The following is an 18878-nucleotide window of genomic DNA, read 5'->3' on the forward strand; positions in this document are numbered from 1 at the left end:
ATGGAATAGACCTATGTATATTCATATGCAGAGGGTGAGTAAAGCAATTAGGGAGGTTTTGGAGAGGTTATATAGAGGGTCGGGCACGGTGGCTCACGCCTGTGAACCTAGCACTTTGGGAAGCTTAGATGGGAGGATCATTTGAGCTCAGGAGTTCAAGACCAGCCTGGACAACATAGGGGGACTCCTTCTCTACCAAAAATAATAATAAAAAAAATTATTAGCCGGGTGTTGTGGTACATGCCTGTGGTCTCAGCTGCTTGCGGGGCTGAGATGGGAGGATAGCCTGAACCCAGGAGGTTGAGGCTTCAGTGAGCTGTGATCACACCACTGCACTCCAGCCTGTGTGACAAAGTGAGACCCTGTCTCCAAAAAATATATATATATATGTGTATATATATGTGTGTATATATATGTGTATATATGTGTGTGTATATATATGTGTGTGTGTGTATATATATATGTAGGCTATGTAGATATGTAGAGAAATGCTATTTAAAACAGTGAGGTTGGAGAAACATTGAAACAGCATTATTTTAGCAAGACTTCTCTCAACTGATTAGTTCTTGGCCTTGGAAAAGTTGCTTAACATCTTGGCTTGCTTTGCTTATCTATGAAGAGTGGATAATAATACACTCATCAGAGGATCTTTGTGAGAAATAGTGAGATGATTCTGTCTGGGCAATGTCAAGAACATGAGATCTGCACTTAGTACATTGTCAACAAAGAAATAACTCTTTTTTTTTCTTTTTGAGACAGAGTTTTTGCTCTTGTAGCCCAGGCTGGAGTGCAATGGCACGATCTCGGCTCACTGTAACCTCCACCTCCTGGGTTCAAGTGGTTCTCCTACTTCAGCCTCCCGAGTAGCTGAGATTACAGGTGCCCACCACTATGCCAGGCTAATTTTTGTATTTTTAGTAGAGACGGGGTTTTGCCATGTTGGCCAGGCTGGTCTCGAACTCCTGACCTCAGGTGATCTGCCCACCTTGGCCTCCCAAAGTGCTAGGATTATGGGCATGAGCCACTGTGCCCGGCCAAGAAATAACTCTTAATGCTGTGATGTTTAAGTTTTTATGTCAACATGGGTAGGCCATGGTACCCAGATGTGTATCAAACAGGAGTCTGGATGTTGCTGTGAAGATTTTTTTAAAGATGTGATTAACATTTAAATGAGTGGACTTTGAGTAAGGCAGATTTCTCTCCGTGAGGTTGGGGGCCCTCATCCAATCAGTTGAAGACCTTAAGAGAAAAGACTGAGGTTCCCCTGGGGGAGAAGGGATTCTGCCTCCGGACTGCCTTTGGACTTAAACTACAACATCAGCTTTTCTCTGGGTCTCCAGCCTGCTGGGCTCCCCTCTAAATTTTCAGACTTGCCAGCCCTCAGAATTGTGTGAGCTAATTCCTTAAAATAAATCTCTCTCTCTCTCTCTCTCCTTCCATCCTATATATTGGTTTTTTTTTTTTTTTTTTTTGGAGAACAGTGACTAATTCAAATAACTTCTGAGTTAGACAGTAATCACTAACAATGAAAGTGTTACTATATTAAGGGACAATTGCTTTATACCCCAGAGACGGCACATACAATGCATTGATGTCACCGTGCTCACCATGTCCCATTTCTGAGCCTGTGGCAGACATTGTCAATTGATCACAGTATTCTGTATTGCTAAAACTAGATGTGACCTCAGAATTTTTTAAATACAGGGTTCTAGAAATGACTAACAAGTGATTAGAGTTGGCACTTAACTTGAAATAGATTTAATTCCGACCTAATCCACATTTAGGTATCTACAGCACTTTGCATAAAATTCTTCCTGGAACTTTGCAGTTGTGATTAATAGATCTGAACTTGCAGTTTAGAAGTTAAAATTTCAATTTCTTATGTACAAGTCTACAAGCCAGTAAAGTCCTTCATCTTATGTAGTAAGGACCATGTCATATTTGCCTTTTAGATAAGTTTTAAAAAATATATATCTTTTAAAGGTATCAGTGACTTTGAAATTCCAAAATAAAGTTAGAATAAAAAAACCCTGAAATTATACTTTTTTATTTCCTCCAAAACTAAGGGAATGTTCATATATAGTTTATAAAGACTGCATTTTAATCCTTGGTTAAAGTGTTTGATCAAATATTCTTCTCACTTGAATATGTGTAACATTTATTGAAATCAAATAAGTGCACATAGCAGACGGTTAAATTTTACATTCTCTTTTTTTTGTTTTATTTTTTACTTTAACTTTTTTAGCATTTCAAATATTTTTATTATGAAAAATTTAAATATATATAAAATATGAGAAATTATATAATTCATCCCCAGATATGCATCACCCAGCTTCCATAATTACAAATTCTGTCCAATTATTTTATCTATACTACCATGCTGTTTCTCTTCCTTTCTCCTGGATTAGTTTGGAGAAAACACCAGACATTATATCACTTATAAGTATTTTGAATATATCTCTAAAAGATAACTTATTTAAAAATATAATCCCAATTATGACACACAGAGTACTAACAAAAATTCCGTAATTTTTTTTTATTATACTTTAAGTTTTAGGGTACATGTGCACAATGAATTTTACATTCTCTAAAGCTCTTGATAAGACATTTACTCACAAAGCAAGTAGGAATTCCTTGGCTTTTCAAATTTTGGGGGGTCTGTTACGGAAAATTTTTGTACTGTGTATGAAGAAAATATATGCTACCTTGGAGTGTGGTGGTAATATCACGTTTCTATGCTATCATTTTTTCCAAGTATTTAAGTATTTTAAGATGTTATCTCTTTAGTTTTCATAGCATGCTAGGAAGGAGGAAGGACATGTTGTTCTCACCTAGCAGTAAAATTAGGTAAGCAGTTACTCAGTCTCTTGCATAAGCCACTGATCGAGCTGGGGATGTGATACCAAACAGTCTTCTCCTCAGTCGTCCATTGTGACCCTGCAGCATCTCCCATCAACCCATTCATCCCATTTTCTTTTTCTTAGTTAATAACTACACAGTTGATTCTTGCTTATCTGCTCTGAGGGAAAGGGGAAGAACAGGGCATAATCTCAAATGGTAGATGATACAAAAATAATTTGGATTTGGCATGGGATATGTTTTTGTACTTGCACTGGAACCTGGGTGTGTCTGGTGTTCCAGAAATTTATAGCATTCCAAATTAACTGAAGAAACTGTGCAAGGAGAACCCATGGTGGGGGTCTTCGCAAATGCACCTCGTTTGTCTCCCTTGTTTCCTAGCCCATCTCCTGCCTTCCTCAAGCTCTTCCCTGCTGAGATCAGGCAGCGCGATCTCTCATGTCAATGTGTCGAAACAGCCTAAGGAAAGCTGTTTTTTCTTTCTCTCTAAATCCTGTTATGAGGCATTCATCTTATCCTTCTCCTGGGAATGAGAGAAACTGGTATCTTGCATTAGAAATTGTTAATCATTTCTTAAAGTTTGTTTTTTTAAATGCAAAGGTACTGATACGATAATGTACTAAGAAAAGTTAAAACAAGATTTTTTTGAATATGTAATAATAGGAACAATGTAAGAAAGACACTGCAAGTCTTTGATATTGTGTGGGTATCAGATAATGACAAGTGAATGAGAAACTTCTTAAGAAAGTGAAAGTATCTCTTTACTTTACATTTTGTGGTGAATGGGAAGAAGTTCTAGAGTTCTTTTGCAGCATTTGCTTGTTTATCCAAAGAAACAAACACTAGTATTACCAAGGTTCTGATTTTGTGTATCCTCACTTTCATCCTGAATTGTTAAGACTCTTGGTTGTGGTGATAGAAGCCCACCTTAGCTTGAACAACAAAAGGAAATGTACTGACAAATGGAACCAGATTAAAATGTCTCACTGGCTTTAGTGACAACTGGAACTGAGAACCTGAATGATGTCTGGCCTCTCTATTTGTCTGTCTCATCTCTGCCTCCTTCTGAAGCCAGCTCCATTCTCTTCCATGGCAGCCTGACTCTCTCCCTTGTGGAGGAGGTGAGGGAGAGGATGACATGTCTGGCAGGCAGCCCTTGATTTAGTGACTCGAGAAATAAGAGATTCTTCTTCTTTTGGCAGCCCGGCAGAGACATTTTGGGAAGATTCCCAGTAGTTCTTTTTGGTTCATGCGTCCATCCCTGAACCAATTGCTGTGTCCAGGAAGAGATGAGACTCCAAGATGAGTCCCATAAAACCCTGTTGTGAAGTTGGTGGTGCCTGTCCACAGAAGGAAAAGCGGAGAAAGAGTGGCAGATGGGCAAATCTAATAGCTATTATGCCTCCATTCATGGTGATTTTCAAATATAGGATTCATCTTACAATAAGCTTATTACTTTTTTCAGAAAAAAACAAAAATCTGCAACACCAAAAAATATCTAGTATTCACGACACAGCGAGACTCCATCTCAAAAAAAAAAATCTAGTATTCACAGGATAATCTTAACGTTCTTGTTCAGAATTCTTGGAGGCCATCTCATTGCTATCCCTGGTAAGATTTTGGAATCTTTAAAGGGCTAATTTACTGGGTTCACCAGGTCACAAAGTACCCAGGCATCAGTTACATAACTTGTATGACAGGGAACAGTCTTGACTCGGGTATTTCCAAGTAAGCCAAGTTTTACACACAAAGCGAAGTATATTTAGTGGATTGATGATTGAATAGGGAAGTACTATTGAGAAACCATCACCTAGGGGAAACTCATCTTTTCAATGTGTGGGATAAAGATTCCCAGAGGGTATAGGATTGATATTGTTGATGAAAGGATGAGAGAGAGGAAGTCTGTGAGTTACAACAAAATTCCAGGGAAGTTAGAACAACTTTAAAAAGACTTAAAAATAGAAGAAATGAGCTTCATGCAGTGACAGTATTGTAGCCAATGAGGTTTATCCAGGAGTGATTATTGCTAATTGAAAACTTTTCCCAATACCTGGCTGTGACAACTTGCAATATGGTTGGCATTGGCAATTTTTGACAGTCTCTATGGAGACTGAATATTTCAGTATTTAAAAAAACAGAAGAAATGAAAGTGCCCTCTATTGGCAGGTTTAACTGCTTTATACTCTCTTCCACTATTCTGTTGGATGAGGACCCATGAAGATTAAAGAAAATAAAGAAGCTACATTTTATTTGCACATGTGAGTAGCTTAAGTTGCAATGTTGCTGATATCAGATTGACATTATTTAGAAATATAATTCTGGCTATGGTTTTGAAAATGGGTTGGGGAACAGATAAGGCAGGGAGATTTTTTTCCCTTTTATTGATATATAATAATGTACATATCTATGGGATACATATGAGTGTTTGTTACGTGCATAGAATATGTAATGATTAAGTAAGGGTATTTGGAGTGTCTGTCACCTGAGTGTTTTCAGGGTATTTGGGGCATCTATCACCTGAGTGTTTATCATTTTTGTGTTGGTATCATTTTGAGTCCTCTCTTCTGGTTACTTTGACATATACATAATGTTGTTGCTAAGTATAGTTATCCTAGGTTGCTATTAAACATTAGAACTTATTTTTCTATCTAACCCTATGTTTGTACCCATAACCAACCTTTCTTCATCCCTGCCCCCTTCTCACTCTCCGGTGTCTATCATTTTATTCTCTATGTTCATGGGATCAAGTTTTTAGCTCTTATATATAAGTGAGAGCATGTAGTATTTGTCCTTCCACCCTGGCTTATGTTACTTAACATAATGGCCTCTAGTTCCATCCATGTTGCTGTAGATGACATGGTGTCATTCTTTTTTATGGTCAAATAGTATTCCATAGTGTATGTGTACCATATTTTCTTTATCCACTCATCCATTGATGGACATGTAGGTTGATTCCATATCTTTGCTATCATGAATAGTGCTGTGATAAACATGTAACATGTGTGTTTAGGTATCCCTTTGATAAACTGATTTCCTTTCCTTTGAGTAGATACCCAGTAGTGGAAACGTTGGATTTTATGGTAGTTATATTTTTAGTTTTTTGAGAAATTCCCATACTGTTTTCCACAGTGATTGTATTAACTTACATTCTGATCAACAGTGTATAAGAGTTCTCTTTTCTCAGTATCCTCACCATCATCTGTTTTTTTTGTTGTTGTTGTCTTTTTAATAATAGTGAAGGCAGGGAGATGTCTTAGGAGTCCTGTGATAATTCATATAAGAACTGACAGTGGCCTTGATGAGGGAAATAGCAAAGAGTTGGAAAGAAGTGGGTGGACTTGAGAAATAATAGAGAAATATTATAACCTGGTGATATATTAGAGATGGGGCTGTGTGAAGGGAAGAGTGACGAGGCAACATCCTCCATTTTAGTTTCTGGTTTGGGCAACTGGAAGAATAAAGATACCATTTACTGAGATAGAGAACCGAGAGGAAGAATAGGTTTGGATGAATGGAGATTCTGAGCTCAGTTTTGGACATATTGATTGGAGTTTATAGTTACGTTTATGAATACATCTAAGAGCTGTCTCAAATTAGTCAATACACAGATCCAATTGATTCTTTCCTTGTTTTTTTATTTTTTAGTATCTTTTATTTTTTTAGAGACAGGGTCTTGCTCTGTTGCCCAGGCTAGGGTACAGTGGTGCCATCACAGTTCACTGCAGCCTTGAACTCCTGGGCTCAAGTGATCCTCTTGCCTCAGACTCCTGAGCAGCTAGGACTATAGGCACATGCCACCATGCCTTGCTAATTTTTAATTTTTTTTTTTATTTTTTGTAGAGACGGGATCTCACTGTGTTGCCCAGGCTGGTCTCAAACTCCTGGCTTCAAGAAATCCTCCCGTCTTGTCCTTCTGAAGAATTGGAATTATAGGCAGGAGCCACCATGCCTGGCTTCTTTTCTTGTTTTTTCTTTTTTTCCATTTTTTTCTTTTCTATTTTTTTCTACTACCACCAACCATAATTGTGTTAAAAGATACATTTAGTCATATTAAAATTTTGATGAATTTAAGCATTCAGCAATTCATGAATTGAGCATCATCAGACCTCAAGTGGTTCAGCACTCCATGAGGTGTGGGAAGTGTGTGAGAGAGGAAACATCAAGTATTCTTGGAAGCAAGACAGAGAAAACATTTGATTAGCCAATGTGAAAAGTCCCTAGTTAGAGGTCAGTTGGTGGTTTCTGATTGGTCAGATTTCTAGCTAAAGGTTATTTGGTGGTTTCTAATTGGTAAAGCTTAGATTTTGTTTTATTGTTTACATCGAATTGGGATTTGGTTTGCTTATGTCGGAACCCAAGGCACTGGAGCCTTCTTAGCCCAATGGCCTCCTAGTTAAGTATTTTTAATGATTTAAATTCCCATCACCTCACATCTGGAAAGTCAAATACCCTTCTATCCTACACTTCTATAATATTCCTCTGTACAGAGTTGCAGTAGGAATGTGCCCAAAAGTTGGTTTTGCTGGGTCATCTTCCATCTCACAACATTTGAATGGTTTTCTATTGCCTGCATAATACTTCTAAGACTGCCGGCAAAGTTGCTTCTAACTACTCCAACCTTATCCCACTCTCCCTAATGGTGAGTTTATCTCAGTTTGGCCAAACTAGAACTTCAAATACAATCTACCCCTTCCTGTCTCTGCATCTGTGCTCATGTCACTGCCTGGGCTTGCTTATCCTCTCTACCCATCTGACCCTTTAAACTCATCCCCCAAGGCCGAGATCTTCTCTGGAGGCCATCATTTCCCTCCACTGTAGCTCAACCTGAGCCCTTCCTTATCTGAGTCTGTGAGTTCCTGTCTGTGCCCCTCCCATGCCATGAACATTTATTCTCATATTGCACTGTTTTGCAATGCCCCACTGATTTGATCTCTCTATACAAGGATGAGGACAAAGGTCAGGTATCATGCTACTTTCATATTCTCCAGAGCACCTAGCATAGTTCTGTGTACAAGATAGGCACTCAATAACTATTTGTCGACTTGAAATAATAAGGTACGTTTTTCTCTTTCCCGCTGGTCTTATCTCTGCTTGAGTAAATGAGGTTGATATGTGAAGGCAGTTGAGATTAAACATGTAAAGTGGAAGAATAAACAAGAGACAGAGGAGATTTTAATAAAATTTTATGATATAAAAATCATAATTACCTGCTAAATCTATTTTTTAAAGCTTTTAAAGTATTCAGATTGCTCCTCTCAACCTGGTGGCGTTTTGGTGTGTTTGACTAAAAAGCACACAGGTGCTAAAAAGCAGAATTATTATTTTAAAAATATTTGGCAACAAAAATAAACTTGTTTTAATTCAAAAGTTCTTGTGATTTTTGTTTCCTCAAATGACTTCATAGCAAAACTCCTCATGAAATTTTAGTGTATATCATCTATTTTGACTCCAAATTGACTTTGGTTAGAAAAACCTCATTTCTTTTAAAAAATCAATGATAAATAAATAAAATATGTAGATCAAGTTTGTTGGCATAATAACAGATTTAGTTATAAATTGAAGACTTCAATAAAATAAGCTTGGAGTTAGAAATTACCAAGACATGCTCTAAGAAAAAAATAATAAAAAGAACAAAAGCACTCAAACTGTGATTCACTATGAACATTTTCCCTGTAACCAGCTCTGCTACTTTCATTACAGAATTAGAGAAGTAAACTTAAAGCATAGTTAAGTCAACAGAAACTGTTCTAGGTAAATGAATTCAACCTTCATGGTCACTGACACACAATATAATCTTGTTTCTTTCAGAATTTTATTCTTTAAGTAACTAAGTGACTCACAAGCTCAGAAAGTATTTTCTGGTACAAGTAAGTCTGAGCTTAGCATAAAATATTCTGAATATTTCTTCTTTTCAGATGAGTATTTAAAAAATAATAGTTCCTTTCTGGAAGGTGTAATTGGCTTTTGGTTTGCATGCCTACAAATGATTGTTCTTTTGTAGAATACATTTTAGGATAAGCTAGAATACAGCTTTTCCTTTCTCCATCAAAATCCTACCAATAATTTAGGGTTTAGCTCAAATATTACCTCTTTTATACAACTTTGCTTTATTTTTAGGCAGAATTAATCAAATTAGAATCAAATTAATCACCCACTACACCTTTTTTTAGGGGAAGAGATGTATCTTTTTTTTTTTTTTGAGATGGAGTCTTGCTCTTGTTGCCTAGGCTGGAGTGCAATGGCATGAGCTTGGCTCACTTGCAACCTCTGACTCCCTGGTTCAAGCAATTCTCCTGCCTCAGCCTCCGGAGTAGCTGGGTCTACAGGTGCCCACACCACACCTGGCTAATTTTTGTATTTTTAGTAGAGACAGGGTTTCACCATGTTGGCCAGGCTGGTCTCGAACTCCTGACCTCGTGATCCGCCTGCCTTGTCCTCCCAAAGTGCTGGGAATTACAGGCGTGAGCCACCATGCTCAGCCTGGAGATATCATTTTTAACATTTATTTCAGTTTACCAAGTTCCATAGTTGATGTGTATATTTTGATTACACCCCTAAGTTTGGGTTATAAGCTCCTCATCTTGTTTTATTTTTTTCTAATTTTTACTTTTGTTTCTTTATTTATTTTTGAAGCAGGGTCTCACTCGGTTGCCCAGGCTGGGGTGCAATGGTGTGATCTTGGCTCACTGCAGCCTTGACCTCCTGGGCTCAAGTGATCCTCCTGCCTCAACGTCCCTTGTATCTGTGGTGGCATGTGTCACCACACTCGGCTAATTTTTTGATATTTTTGGAGAGATAGAGGGTCTCACCTTGTTGCCTAGTGTGGTCTCAAACTCCTGAGCCCAAGTGATCCTCTGCATCGGCTACCCAAAGTGCTGGGATTGTAGGTGTGAATCACCATGCCTGGCCTGACTTCCTATTATTGGAAATGCCTGTTACGAGATGTGAGGATTTAAAAAACTTACATCTTTATCTACTTTTATCCCATATGTAATTTGCTTTTATTTCTGAAACATTGCAGCCAGTTCATGGAATAAAGGGAATATTCTTAGATACTTTCTAGGAGCCGTCTGTCCTTTGGCTGCAATCTGGTTGGTCCTCCCCACCCCACTCCAAGGCAGTTCCCCAGCTGGCATTTGGGACTTCTCTCTTTTATTCTGCTAGGTTGAATTGACTGTTTTCTAAATCTTGTATCTTCTTCTTTTCTTGCTTTTTTTTTCATCCACATTTTGTGTAGTAAATCCTTAAGAAACCTTCTAACAAACATTGCCTTAGAGGAAAATGTTTTTAGTCCTCCTTGATTTATATTTGGTTTATAGTTCTGTTGGATAAAGAATTCTATGTCAAAAATCATTTTCCCTCAAAGCAATGAAAACCATGTCCCAGTGTCTTCAGGCGTCCAGTGCCAGTGAGCCATCCTACATGAGCGTGATTCTCATTCTTTTGTAGATGAGAATCTTTGTAAGATTTTCTTTTTTTTTTGAGACGCGGTCTGACTCTGTCACTCAGGCTGGAGTACAGTGGCATGATCTCGGCTCCCTACAAAATCTGTCTCCCGGGTTCATGCGATTCTCCTGTCTCAGCCTGCCGAGTAACGGAGATTACAGGTGCCTGCCACCATGCCCGGGTAATTTTTGTACTTTTAGTAGAGACGGGGTTTCACCATGTTGGCCAGGTTGGTCTCCAACTCCTGACATAGGTGATCTGCCCACCGCAGCCTCCCAAAGTGCTGGGATTACAGGCATGAGCCACCGTACCCAGCCTCTGTAAGATTTTCAAGTCTTCTTTTTATCCTTAGGGTTTGGAAATTTTCCAATGAGATGGTTTAGGAGAGGACATTTTAAATTTATTTACTGGGTACTTGGTGGGCCCTTTTAATCTGGAAGCATTGGTTCTTCAACTTTGGTTCTCAGTCTTCAGTGAGATGTAATTCACATATCATACAATCTACCCATTTAAAATTTACAATTCTATGGATTCTTTACATACGCTCTGTCTTTATGTGATAGCAATGCAGTACTTCATAAAAATTTGAATGTGGCAAATTGACCTCATATAGAAACTACTATTACAGCCATATGCATAGCCTTAATATTTACAAGCTTACAACTATGATTTAGACTTTTCCTCTGCATCTGAAAGAGTGGGATGAAAATCTTATGGGTATTTTTTATTTGCATGGAGTTTTCTGTTAATTGATACTATGCCCAAAGACAAGTCACTTCTCTCTTTCTCTTCATCTGCCAAGTAGAATTTACAATCTCTTCGGAGTGTAATACTGTAAACTCATTTGCTCCTCAGGATTAAAGAAAATAAGTTTCTGATGTTCAAACAAGTCGTCTAAAATAACATAAGGCTGGGTGCAGGCCAGGTGCGGTGGCTCACGCCTGTAATCAAAGCACTTTGGGAGGCCAAGACAGGCAGATCACAAGGTCAGGAGTTCGAGACCAGCCTGGCCAGCATGGTAAAACCCTGTCTCTACTAAAAATACAAAAATTAACTGGGTGTTTGGTGCACGCCTGTAGTCCCAGCTACTCGGGAGTATGAGGCAGGAGAATCGCTTGAACTCAGGAGGTGGAGGTTGCAGTGAGCAGAGATCGTGCCACTGCATTCCAGCCTGGTAACAGAGCAAGACTCTGTCAAAAAAAAAAAAAAAAAGGCTGGGTGCTGTGGTTCATGCCTATAATCCCAACACTTTGGGAGGCTGAGTTGAGAGGATCACTTGAGCCCAGGAGTTCAAGGCCAGCCTGGGCAAGATAGTGAGACCCCATCTCTACAAAAAAATAAAAAAAAATCAGGTGTGGTGGTACATGCCTGTAGTCCCAGCTACTTGGGAGGCTGAGGCTGGAGGATCACTTGAGCTCAGGAGTTTGAGGTTACAGTGAGCTGTGATGATACCACTGTATTCCAGCCCGGGCAAAAGAGCAAGACTCTGTCTGAAAAGAGAAAAAAAATTAACATCCGATTGGTCTCCATTTTCATATGGAGAAGGCTGCCAGTCTGTCCCCTGTTCATGATCACTACTTTGTCCTGTCCTGGGAGACTGTGTAAGTCTAAGGAAATGATTGACTATCAAGTGGTAATTCATACTATTTGCTGTGAAAGGAAGAAATTGCATTGCTCTCAGGTTTGCCCACTGTTTCTTTTACAAGGTGTTTCACAGCTGCAGCTACCAATCAGAAGCATTGGTGCTCTGCCTCTTAGCCCCCAGGATGGTTTTCTTCTGAGTAGTCTGGGCCAGGTTACATAGTGGCTGGATGCCCAACGCTTGCTGAATACACAACTTGTTGGGGTTGTGCTTAATAGGCATTTTGTAGTGAATGGACAAATGAGTCTGACAAATGTTGGATGATTTCTTTTTTCCAAGGTTGAGCTCAGTTTCTGCAGGGATGTTACATGTTTCTATGTGTGGTCTTGAAAAAGCCTTCATTATTCATCACGATTTCCTCATTGGCAAATAGGGAGGCCTATAATGGCTTAATCAAATAGCTACTGTGGCCTGATCAAACAAGGAACTTCAGAAAACGAATGCTCCAAATGGCTTCATTTGTCAACACCACTATATTCATGGGTGGGACAAACACATACGTACATATGCACACATACACATGCACACACACAGTTGCTAGTGTGAGGCCTCATTCCTTTGCCAGCCTTAACATCTATCATTGCATTCCAGACCCAATGTTATTTAATTGATAATGAGTTACAGGCTTAAAATGATATGCCATAGAATGAGTCATTATACGCATAGGCATATTTCTATCATCCAAGAGGGCTTCTTTTAATTAGACGTCTGAGAAACTTTAAGAATGTGGATTTGTTAGTCTAAATTGTGGGAGAATAATTCTTCCCTCAGCGAGTTCTGAGTTGAGCTGCACATGGTGTTGGTTGTGGTTGTCTCCAGTGAATTGCATGTCCACTTATTTAGTTTTTAGTCGGTGTTGGTTTGATGTTGATGGTGTTTAAAACTTAAATAATTCTGGATTTTATGATACATTGATTTTCCAAGAGGACTCATCTGAGCCAGGATTCCTACAGATGCAATTCCATCCAGAAATTTTGGAGAGAAATAAAACTTAATCTCAAGCCTCCAGTGTGTCCTAGAGACTAAATTTCTTGGCAATCCTTCTTTTCTGACTTTTTTCTTATTTCACCCAACGTCCTTTTAATAATCTCCTTCTCTTTCTTCTTCTTCGAACCAACACTATGGTGCCTTTAAAATGTATTTAAACCTCAAAAAATAAAGGCACTTTGTAGTTCTTAGAAGTAATGTCCTGTCTGTGAATTGAGACCAGGTCATTTCTACTTTCAAACCTGTTTTTTTTTTTTTTTTTTTTTTTTTACGGTATAGATAGTCTGTGTTGAAAAAATGGTCCCACTGTAGGATGGGTTCTTAGCCCACTGCAGGATGTCTAATAACTACTGCATTTTAGAAATCTGGGGATTGTGAAAAATGAAATTATTGATGCTATGAATGGTTAGGAAAAAAGATATCAAGAGTCTTAAACTATGTATTTATTTGTTTATGAAAAGGTTTAAGGGTTGCCAGGTGCAGTGGCTCATGCCTGTAATCCCAGCACTTTGGGTGGCTGAGGCAGTTGAATCACCTGAGGTCGGGAGTTTGAGACCAGCCTGACCAACATGGAGAAACCCTGTCTCTACTAGAAGTACAAAACTAGCCGGGCGTGGTGGCACATGCCTGTAATCCCAGCTACTCGGGAGGCTGAGGCAGGAGAATTGCTTGAACCTGGGAGGTGGAGGTTGCGGTGAGCCAACATTGCGCCATTGCACTCCAGCCTAGGCAATGAGCAAAACTCCATCCCCCACCCCGAAAAAAAAAAAAGGTTTAAGGGTTCTGGAATAAATTCAGCCCTTAATTCGGCTTGTGAGCCCTCACTGAAGCAAACGGCTACCGTGGTATCTCGATTGAAGTCTTTGGAAAACATACAGAATGTGTTGATAGCTCATATTATATCACACTGTAACTTGGGTGTTTGGCAGGGAAACATACTTCTCTCTTTTGAAAAAAATTAATATTTACTTGATTTCCTGATAAAAGGAATACTACAAAAGAGTATTGCAAAACCTTGAAGGTTTGGCACAGTTTCCCATGTGGGTGGAAAAATGTTGCTCTGAAGCCAGACTGGAATTGTTCATGAAATATAACATTAAAAATACGTTTTTAAAAGAAGAAGCTTGATCCTGGAAAGAAAATACGTATATAATATATAAAACAACAAAGTTATGGACTTTACCAGCATGTATTATAGAAACACAATGACATAATCATGATGCCATGAAAATGGCAATCTCTGATATTAGATAATTAGGCTTTCTTTATTATGCTGATTTTAATCATTATCAGAGTCCCACTGTGTTTGGATCTATGTCTATGTCATGTGATTGTCTATATCTTGCTCCTACTGACATTCTCGACCTTTGCTATATAGCCCAGCACAAACAGCCATGATCGCTTCTTGCTTCTCAAAAAAGAAAGCTGCTTAAAACTGGAAGATGTATTCAGGTCTTTATTCTTATTGGGCTTATAAACATTTACGCATTGGGATGTCCCAAATCCAGAGCCAATATGTCTCCTCCTCCTCCAGCTTCTCTCTTTGAACTCTTGCTGTTAGCTGATTTCCATATGTCCCTCTTTTACTCAAGCAGAACCACTTATATAAAAGCTTCAGCATAGTAATGTTTCCCCCTTATGCCACACAATAAATATATGGGACAAGGGAGGGTGAAGAGGTTTGTGAAAGGAAGTTGGTAGGACAAATGATTGTTTTCAATTAATGATTTATTTATTTATTTTTGTTCTTTAGTTGAGGGGGCATATATTAAAGTGTTATTTCCTAAGCTTAGTTTCATAGATCTGTATTAGTCTTTCCATTTGTAACTATCTGTTCTTTCTACAGAACACAACAAATACAAGGGATGCAGTTTCAGAAATTCCCTATGAAGGAAAGATGGCTACTGCAAATCACCATTCTTACCCCATCTCCTAGATTCTGGGACTGGGTGTATTAGTGGTGTTTCTTTCTCAGTGGCATGTAGTTAGTCCATTTCCCTAATAAATTAGAGAAATGATTTCTTACTAAACAAGGGAGTGAAAAGAGCGAGTTGGGAATTGCACCAAACAAAGGGTAAACTATAGCTTAGCAGGAGAAGTGGGTGAAATAGATGATTAACTTTCCTGAGTAGTAGTTAATGAGTCATCAATGAAGCATTTATTAAGTCCTTCCTGTATTCCCAAGAGTAAAATAGGCAGTGTGAGAATCAATGACATATCTGACATGGTATTTTGCCTTAAAAGAAATTTATGATCTGGTTAGGCAATACATATAATGTGTATCAAATTAAAACACTACATGCTATTTTTTATCTTTAACTTTTATTTTAAGTTCAGTGGTACATGTGCAAGTTTGTTATATGGGTAAACTTGTATCATGGGGGTTTGCTGTACAGATTATTTTTTCACCCAAATATTAAGCCTAGTATCCCTTAGTTACTTTTCCTGATCCACTCCCTTCTCCCCCTCTCCACCCTCTGATAGTCCCCAGTGTGTGTTGTTCCACTCTATGTGTCCATGTGTTCTCATTATTTAGCTCTCACTTATAAGTGAGAACATGCTGTATTTGGTTTTCTGTTCCTATATTAGTTTGCTTAGGATAATGGCCTACAGCTCCGTCCATGACCCTGCAAAGGACACCATCTTGTTCTTTCTAATGGCTGCATAGTATTCCACGGTGTATATGTGCCACATTTTCTTTATGCAGCCTGCCATTGATAGGCATTTAGGTTGATTCCGTGCCTTTGCTTTTGTGAGTAGTGCTGCAATGACCATACACATATCTTTATGATAGAAAGATTTATATTCCTTTGGGTGTATTCCCAGTAATGAGATTGTTGGGTCAAATGGTATTTCTGTTTTTAGGTCTTTGAGGAATCACCGCACTGTCTTCCACAATGGCTGAACTGACTTACACGTCCACCAACAGTGTATAAGCATTCCCTTTTCTCTGCAATCTCGCCAGCATGTTTTTTTATTTTTTATATATTTTTTGAGACAGGGCCTTGCTCTGTAGCCCAGGCTGGAGTGCATTGGCATGGTATCAGCTCACTACAGCCTCCACCTCCTGGGTTCAAGTGATTCTCATGCCTCAGACTCCTGAGTAGCTAGGACTATAGGCGTGCACCACCATGTCCGGCTAATTTTGGTATTTTTAGTAGAGAAGGGGTTCGTCACATTGCCCAGGCTGGTCTTGAACTCCTTGCCACAAGTGATCCGCCTGCCTTGGCCTCCCAAAGTGCTGGGATTACAGGTGTGAACCATTGTGCCTGGCCCTGTTATGTTTTGACTTTTTAATAATCACCATTCTGACTCGTGTGAGACGGTATCTCATTGAGGTTTTGATTTGCATTCTCTAATGATCAGTGACGTCGAGCTTTTTTTTCCTATGGTTGCAGGCTGCATGTATGTCTTCTTTTGAATGCAGAAAGAGTTCAGAAAAGAGAGATGCATAGAGAAAAAAGAACAAGCTGAAGGAGGCTTGGGATGGACGTTGGAGAATTTTAGGTGGACATTGAGACTCTTGGCCAGAGAGATAAGGCCAGGTGGGCACTTGTGAAGTTTGTTGAGGAGGTGAGTGTTGATGTGTAGGGGTATTTATGACTCTGTCAGTCGAGGATAGAATAAAATGAAATAGGAAGCTATTGGAGGTTCGTGCACTTGCTGCAAGCTTATTAAAAAAAATAGTTTATTGAAGTGAAATTTATGTAACATAAAATGAACCATTTTATTTATTTATTAAATATATTTTTTTAATAAGATGAGGTTTCACTGTGTTTCTTAGGCTGGTCTCGAGCTCCTGAGTTCAAGCGATCTGCCCGCCTCAGCTTCCCAAAGTGTTGGGATTACAGGCGTGAGCCACCATGCCTGGCCATAATGAACCATTTTAAAGTGAACAATTCAGTGGTATTTAGTACGTTCACAAACTCCTTACCTATTAAAAGCAGTTGCTCCCTGTTCTCTCCCTCCAGCTCTGGAAATCACCAATCTGTGTTCTGTCTCTATGGATTCATGGATTCTGGATGTTTCATACAAATAGACTCGTACAGCTTGTGACCTTTTGTGTCTGACTTCCTTCATTTGGCATAATGTTCTCAAGATTCATTCACTGTGTAGCATATATCAGTACTTAATTCTTTTTAATGACTGAATAATATTCTGGAAGTCTGTTTTTGACTAATGTGGAGGTATGTGCTGAAGTGGCTAATCTAAAATATGTTTTGATGCATTGAGTGACCATTAAACTCACTAGTTCCGTTTTGTCTACACACACACACAAAAGGAATCTAAAATGTTTATTCTAGGAGAATGGAAATCTTATCTCACTGATAGAATAGATAAAGGGAGATTAATTATAGAGAATACAACCTGAAGTTTAGGGTAATAATAAAAATAGCCAGTAGAGATATTTCACAGAGATCTGAAAATTCAAGGAAGAATTGAGAATTGAGGTCTAGAGTAAAAAAAAAAAAAAAAAAAAAATGAAGTCATCTCTTAAACAGGAATTGAATACTCCACAGAATGTCATGGATAAATTTTTTTTTTGGCAAAGTGTTTTACACTGCCTGTAGTAAGAGAAAGTTGAAAGCTGGAGACAGAGGATTTATGGAGACGAGGAGACAGGCTGCAGAAATGTCACCCAGGCTGATTCCAGCAAGTGTGGCACTGGAAATAAACAAGGATGAGAGGCTCACAGTGTAGTGTTTCAATCCTGGTAGATGTCAGACCCCCTGAGATCAGAAAGTTGGGTGGAGTGGTGGAAAGACCATAAAATTTTGAGTCAGATAGACCAGGGTTCAAATTTGGGTTCCTCCACTTGTTCTGAATATACTTAAATATGTTAACTTTTCTGAGCCTGGGGAGGATGAAATAAGATGACATTTGTGAAGATGAATTATAGATAGTACTTAGGCAGGAAGTTACATATATATTTGTCATGAGGGGGGTGAATATGTATTTTCGCGGGGAGGGTGGGGGCAGGGAGAGACGGATGCTGAAAACTCTATGTGGCGCTCATGCCTTGGGAAAGGAAAATGGCTGAACCTTGGGGAAAGAAAAGTGAACATAGTGTCAATTATTTATCTATTTATTTGTTCTTGTTCACTTATACATTTTACTTTGTCTTGTTCCTAAAAGGATTTGTAAAGATAGTTCACAAAGATTGTTTTATGATAGTCTGCCTACCATAAAAACATGGTTTACAAGGACAGTTTATGAAGGCACACACATCATAAGATCAAAAATAAGTAAAAATTAGGGTTGAGAAAAACGTGAGCAAAGGGAAAATGACAGTAAGAAGATAAGAAGCCTCGGAAAGCAAGTGACATGAATTTTACGCCCTTGTAGACACAGACTATAAATTTGGCTTGAAATTGAAGATATTGTTGTTTCATTGGATATAGTTATCTAAGAGGAGTTATCCAGCCGGTCAAAGGCTGAGGAAGGAAGCAGGTTAGGAGGCTGATGTGGCAGTTAGTTATAGATGTGAAATGGTTTTCTTCTGATGGGCATTCTGCTTTATTGCTGCAAGCACATCTTGCTGTCACATCTGTTAACAGCTCATATAAGAGTTGGCTTAATTTGTTTTTCAGGGGCGTGCTCAAGTAGGTAAAGATTTATGAACTTTTATGCTGTTCTTCTCTTTGCATCTCATCAAGTGGTTTTCTGATACCCACATACTGAAGCCATCTGAAGGAGCCTTGGAGAAAGGGTGGGTGTCCTTGGCTTGGGGAATGAAGGTGGGCATTGGCTTGTTCTTTCCCAGGATGAAATTGTTCATAGAAAGGAGCTGAGTGGGATCAGAAGGAAGAGAATGGGCCTCTTAGCACCTTCTGGGTGTGTCTTCAGTTTGGCATCCATATTTTCTGAATTAAATCGCTAGAATTTATAAATATCTTTGGGAGGCATAAGCAGGAGATTGTTTAAGGTCAGGAGTTTGAGACCG

General features: G+C 38.8%; 1 non-coding gene across 1 annotated transcript; it reads left to right on the forward strand.

The window, feature by feature from the left end:
- The first annotated feature begins 4829 nt into the window (after nt 1–4829).
- Nucleotides 4830–4969, forward strand: LOC112436948 (U4 spliceosomal RNA). Its single transcript, XR_003025611.1, has one exon. It is a non-coding gene; the product is annotated as a U4 spliceosomal RNA (small nuclear RNA).
- The last annotated feature ends 13909 nt before the right edge of the window (nt 4970–18878 follow it).

Source organism: Pan paniscus, chromosome 14 (genome assembly GCF_029289425.2).
Source record: "Pan paniscus chromosome 14, NHGRI_mPanPan1-v2.0_pri, whole genome shotgun sequence".
Classification (NCBI taxonomy): Eukaryota; Metazoa; Chordata; class Mammalia; order Primates; family Hominidae; genus Pan; species Pan paniscus.